This window comes from Diceros bicornis, chromosome 18 (assembly GCF_020826845.1).
Source record: "Diceros bicornis minor isolate mBicDic1 chromosome 18, mDicBic1.mat.cur, whole genome shotgun sequence".
NCBI classification, from domain to species: domain Eukaryota; kingdom Metazoa; phylum Chordata; class Mammalia; order Perissodactyla; family Rhinocerotidae; genus Diceros; species Diceros bicornis.
Genome location: NC_080757.1, coordinates 50,736,150 through 50,742,149, shown reverse-complemented (window position 1 = coordinate 50,742,149; position 6,000 = coordinate 50,736,150). Strand labels below are relative to the sequence as shown.

Below are 6,000 nucleotides of genomic sequence, written 5' to 3'. Positions count from 1 at the left end.
GACACATTTGAGATGGTAGTTTACAATTCTATTGTTAAAGATGCAAGATTCTCTTTCCTACTTTGTCAGTCAAGGCTCCATTCCTTTATTTGTCTTGCCTTATTCTAGAAAAAGGTACTAATTTGAAATTTTTGGAAATTATATCTAATTTAAATCCTGAATTTAGAAACCACATCACTTCTCTTGGCACTTTTTTAGCTTGGAGAAATGGTAAATGTTTAAAAACAAATAGTAATAAAGAGTGTTTAACAGTAATAGATTTATAAAATGGTATATGTAATTTTCAACATATTGATAATCTTGCAAAACAATGTACTGATGTGACATCAGGAAAAAAACCTGCTCTAACAATTTAGCAATTTTGCTCTTAATTTTGGCTAGAATAGTCTAAGAAATCCATTAAATAAAGCTTTGGTCTTTAGCAAGTCAAAAGGCTACACAAATAGAATCCATTGTTCACAAGCAGATTAGGACGTAGGTTGGGGTTTAGGGTAGCAAGCCTATCTCTGTTTCTCCATATTAAATACTGTCAAAACTCGAGTTCTCCGTTTATTTTGTTTAGCTAGGTAACTTGTTAAATCTCAATCTACGACTTCTATGATCTATGTATTCCCATGTGATTTATTTGTCTAAAAATCTATTAATGAGATATGGGGATTTGGCTTGCCACCATGACAACCAAGCAGTATGGCTTGTTTGCTATTTCCTAGATACAGAAGCTCGGAAAGGAACATCTTTCCTAGAGCTGCTTATTTAGTACTGAGACCTGATAACTATGGAAATTTAGATGAGATTATGTGGCTAAATTGTTTACAAAGTACATGCAGTCTGATAAACAGCCAGCTCAAAGAGACAGGAAAATACATCATGGCCAATATATTACTTTGTAGCAGTCTACTTATTTAAAGGTCTTATTTAGTATTCTCTCTGTTATGTTATTCTCACAACCATATCATCATCGAAATTTTGTCATCCATCCCATAAGAAGAATTTAACATCTTCCCTTTCTTCTATTAGGTAGATTTTATTGAGTGGTGACATTTTGTAGGGATAACAATGACAACGATGTTTGCATACTCTTGTACATGTGTTTTCTCATCAGTAGTATTATCAACAACATTTACTGCACACTATGATGCATAAGACATGGAAATTTAAATTACCAATTTAAGAAAGGGTTCTTAATCCCAGACTACTTAACAATTTAATTGAAGAGAGAGTACATAAGTAAAATGATGTGAACAGGATGGTACCACGTGTGCAGTTGAGAGGAAAGTGAGATCATTTCGTCTGGGATGGTGAGAGTTTTAGAGAAGAATTGGGTTTTGGTCATGTTATCTTAAAGCAGACAGATTGAATGACAGACAACATTGCAAGGATAAGAAATCCAGGAAACAAATGAATAGAATAGCGGTATAAATGATGAGTAGACTTCTGAAGGTAAAGCAGGTTGAGGCTACTAGTGTGAAGTACAATTGGAGAGTTGGGGGTGAATGTATGGTTCAGTAACACATTTCTACCAAGTTTATTTATCTTTGACCTCCATTTATCTACTTGCCCACAAATCCTAGGCCACTAAGAATGCATTCTTCTGAATTTGTAACTAAAATGTTTTAGACATTTCGTAAGAGAGAAAATATATCACAAATAGTTTTCATTACCTGCCTTCTTCAGCTTTCCGGAGTAGTTTCTAGGACATTCTAGCTTCCTTTCCCAGACTTCCACTGCCAGATTTTTAATCACCATGGATTCTGCTAAATCTCTTTGAATTCCTACTTGATCCATATTCAGTAGGATAAATAAAACTTGATTGCTTTTTTTTAAATTTTATTTTAGTAGAACTTAGCAGAATGTTGGGGAGATTCGGTTTAAATTTGAGAAGAAGAAAAACAAGATAATTAAAAAAAATACAGCAGGTACACAAGATCAATGGAATTTTTAAAAAGTCTTTGAATAAATTCCCAAAAATAAAAAACTGCGAGGAAGTGTGACCACAGAGAAATCTGGAGAGGAAAATCTGTAATGCTAGTGTTGTGAGCTTGTCTTTCCCTTACAGTAACTTTTGACCACCATTTAGGTCACTTTGGGCAATAAAACTCAAAACAGCAGTTTATATTTATAGCAAAAATAAGTGCGATATAGAATATCCACAGACGCCATATGTCTCCGGCCGTGTGGAAAATTCAAGATCCGCCACAGCCCGGACTCTCACGAGGACGCTTCAGAAACTAAAAGCATCCTCAATGTCCAGATGTCCTGGGTCAGTGTCTGATGGGGGATGGAGGAAGCAGTTATGATAATGAGGACACTGCATCCCAGGCGCTGCGGCGTGAAGAAGGGGCTGCAGAGCGAACTGAAATGCAGTCCTGGAAGACGACTGTTTCAGAAGCCGGGAAACAGAAAAGATTCTTAAAACTAGACGTGACGCGGGAAGCAGAGGAGATGGCAGCAAGCCAACGTCACACGCTAGGCGGCGACAGGGTTCGGACTCAAACCCGAGCGCCTGACTTCATACGGGTTGTTTTCGCCTGTGCCTCCAGCGTGAGCGTGGCGAGGTCTCCACGGAGGACGCCGATTCGAGGCGCCGAGGGCCCGCGGGTGACCTACCAGGCTGGGCTCCCAAGGCTCTGCAGCTTGCCTGGGGCGCGGCACCCGGCTCTCGGCGCGCCCCCGCTCGCCCCGCCCCCTCGGAGCCCCGCCCCCAGGTGAGCTCCCTCACGGGCGCGCTGCCCGCCCCGCCCGCGCCGGGACGCGCGGGGCCGAGCGGCGGGAGCGCGCGCGTCCGCTGACCCGGTCCTCTAGGAGCCCCGCCCTCAGGTGCTCTCCGCTGGAGGCGGAGCCCGGCTTCCGGCGCCGAGCCCTGCTCTCGCGGGCGCGCTGCCGGGCCTGCGGCGCTGGGGCGCCGGGGCGCGCGCGCGGGGCCGCGCTCTCACACACTTTTGAGCTCCGTCACTCAGGCGGTCTCTCTCGACCGAGCGCGTCCCGGCCTCACGGCGCTGCGGCTCGGGCCCGGCCCTGAGGTGAGGAGGGCGCCGAGGGCGGCTGCGCTTGAGGCTCGCGGGGCGCCAGCCGCCCTGAGCAGTGGAGGCGTCGAGCAGGGGCGGCCGGAGGAGGCCGCCGAGGCGCTGGCGGGAGAGCGGTGGCGATGAGGGTTGGGGGTTCGGGGTCTGCGGTGTGGGGGGCTTCGGCAGGCGGCCGAGCCGGCGAGCGAAGGGGAACGAGAAACGCCGCCCCGGGCCGTGAGCTCTGTCGGGGCTGCTCTCCGCCCCCCCGGGGTGTCGGGCTGCGGCGGCCCGCCCGGGACCGGGTCCGGCCGGGGGACGAGCGCCGGGCTGCATTTGGTTGGCCCAGGTCGTTTCCATCCCCAGGGCATCGTTAGGGAGAGGGAAGAAATGTGGACGTGAATTCCCCTCGGAGCAACTGGGTAATTAGCACTGACTGTTCCTCCGGGGTTTCGTGCTGATCATCATTACCGTGCGTGTTCTCAGGAGTTTGGCTGAGCCGAAAATGCGCAGATCTCATGACACGATTTGGGGGGAGACACCCTGATTCCTAAAACACAGCGAAGAGCTGCAGGCGCGAAAATATTTCAGCTTCTGTGAAAGCTAGGTAGTCTGGGGCGTCGATCTCGGTTTCAGGTGGTAATCGCGGAAGGAGGGTTTCTCCTGTGCTCCTGAGGCTTAAATAGACGTTTCTAAATAGATAAGTCTGGAAGAATAGGGAGAATCACGTTGACTTGTCTCGAGGACGCTCTGAAGGAACAGAAGGGGAGAAGAGGAGTATGTATGTTGGATTCCCAACCGTGAGCCAGGCGCAGTATTGTCTCATTTAATCCCGACAGCCACCCCCCGAGATTGGAGGTGTTATTCTAGTTGGGGAAATGGGGAAAATGGGTCGCGAAGAGGTTAAGTCACTTATTAAGGTCTCAACTAGCAAAAAGGTAGAGCTAAGATTCCAACCCAGGGATGCCAGACCAAATTCTGGTGCTTTATCCACTATATTTTGTGTCTGCCCAGGGAGCGATATTACATGTTTTTAGGGAAGACTGCATACGAGAGAACATTATTAAGGCAGTTAAGGCTGTTGGGGTATTTGGGTTAAAATAAGCTAGCAAGGCATTAATCCTTGAATATGTGCTATTTAAGTGTATTTGCCTTCAAACAGGGTTTAAGTATAGGAAATCTTACATTCAGGGTAAAAGCAAATTTATTAATACATTACATGTTTATTTGAATGCGTTTTATATTTCAGAGACTAAACTATGTGCCAAGAGTACCCAAATGAATACAATTTATAATCTCTGCATTTGAGTTAAAATGGATGATCATATAAAAGAATGTTGTAATATTCTGCTAAATCGTAATCTTTACTAGTGTGTAAATTAATTGGATTAAAAAGAATTTTAAGCACAAGCTTTTAGGAACCTATTATGTATAAGAAAAAGTATTGGATAACTTGTCATGTGGGTCCCATTGCATTGTTATTTTCCCATTCAGTAAGAAATACTGTCATAAAATTTAGGTTAAATCATATTGACAATTAGTATTTTGTTTTATTATTACACTACCCTCGATAAATTTTAAAACACTAGAGAAGAAGAGAGCATTTATAATTTATCCCCTGTTAAGTTAAAAGACTTGATTTTATAGTGTTTTTATTTTATTAGTTGAGAAGCCAGTGATGTAGCTGGGCAGGAATTTCATTCAAGTCATTTGCCAAATACATTCTTAATCTCTTCTTCCAAAAACTAAATCTTAAGTTAAAAGTATACTTACTACCAGATTCTATTTAAGCTTTTATGGCTCAGAGTTATAATGAAAACAGAGTCTTCAGTTTAGGCCAAATGGCACATTGTTGAAATATATATTACCTTAGGCACAGTTATAGGTAAGTGGATAGAAGGGAGACAGGGACATTTTGGAAGTTTGTTCAATTGCTTCAGTTTTCTCAGTGAAGTAGGAATCAAGATTATAATCTGACGGTGGTGCTGCTGTGGGTGGAAGCTTTGGAGGTTTGGAGTTTGGGAGAGTGAATGGAGTAGTGAAATATATGATTGCCAGGCAATTAAACAATCACTCTTAGGGATGAAAAGCGAGGTATAGGAAATATAGGGTGCTATATATGGGTGCATAAAATAAAGGCGTCTAATCTAATTTTGCATGCAAGGTATTTCACCTCCCATTTCCAGTGCCTATCTTTAATGTCATCTAGACTGTACACCTGCACCCTTTGGCCCAATTCACTGCCTGTGGCTTTGCCATTTTGCAGGTATCCCTGTTCTTTATACAAGTCAAGCTCTTTTGGGAGTACAGCTTTTCCATTCTTTTTTATCTGCCTGGAATTTCCATTCTACTGTTTCCCAAGGTCTTTCCCTCGGTTGCTCTTGTCACATTATATTAAATTTTATCTATCTGCAAAGTCAGTGACAGTGTCTCACTTTTTTTTCATTACATTTGGTGCATAAATCCCTTAGAAAATGTTAAATGAATGTGCCACTTTTCTTCTTTCTCTCTTAATCCATGATAGGGGTCAGCAAACTTTTTCTGTAAAGATCCAGATAGTAAATATTTTAGGTTTTACATAGTCTCTGTCTCAGTTACTGAACTCAGCCGTTGTAGCACAAAAGCAGTCATAGACAAATATGGAAAGGAATGAGCATGGCTGTGTTCCGTTAACACTTTATTTATAGACAAAATTTGAATTTTGTATAATTTTTACATACCACAAAATTTTATTATTCTTTGATTTTTCCCCAACCATTTAAAAATGTGAAAACACTCTTGACTTATGGGCTGTACAGAACAGGCTGTGGGCTAGATTTAGCCCCCACCTCCTCCATCATAGTTTGTACACCTGTGATCCATAAGGACTCTCAGCATGCCTTGATAAAGGAATTTCCAGTACCAGGATATTGGTTATAGTATTATCATTGATGGTAGAGAAGCAAAGATAAATAAGGTCGTCTTTTTTGTCAGGAATCTCATGGTCAAGTTCAAGATT

General features: G+C 43.1%; 1 protein-coding gene across 2 annotated transcripts in view; it reads left to right on the top strand.

The window, feature by feature from the left end:
- The first annotated feature begins 2,912 nt into the window (after positions 1 to 2,912).
- ABCA5 (ATP binding cassette subfamily A member 5) overlaps positions 2,913 to 6,000 on the top strand; it is a 78,328-nt gene continuing 75,240 nt past the window's right edge. For both annotated transcript variants that reach the window (XM_058561442.1, XM_058561443.1), the window contains exon 1: positions 2,913 to 3,020. The gene's annotated coding sequence lies outside the window, so the exon portion shown is untranslated. The remainder of the gene's footprint in view (positions 3,021 to 6,000) is intronic.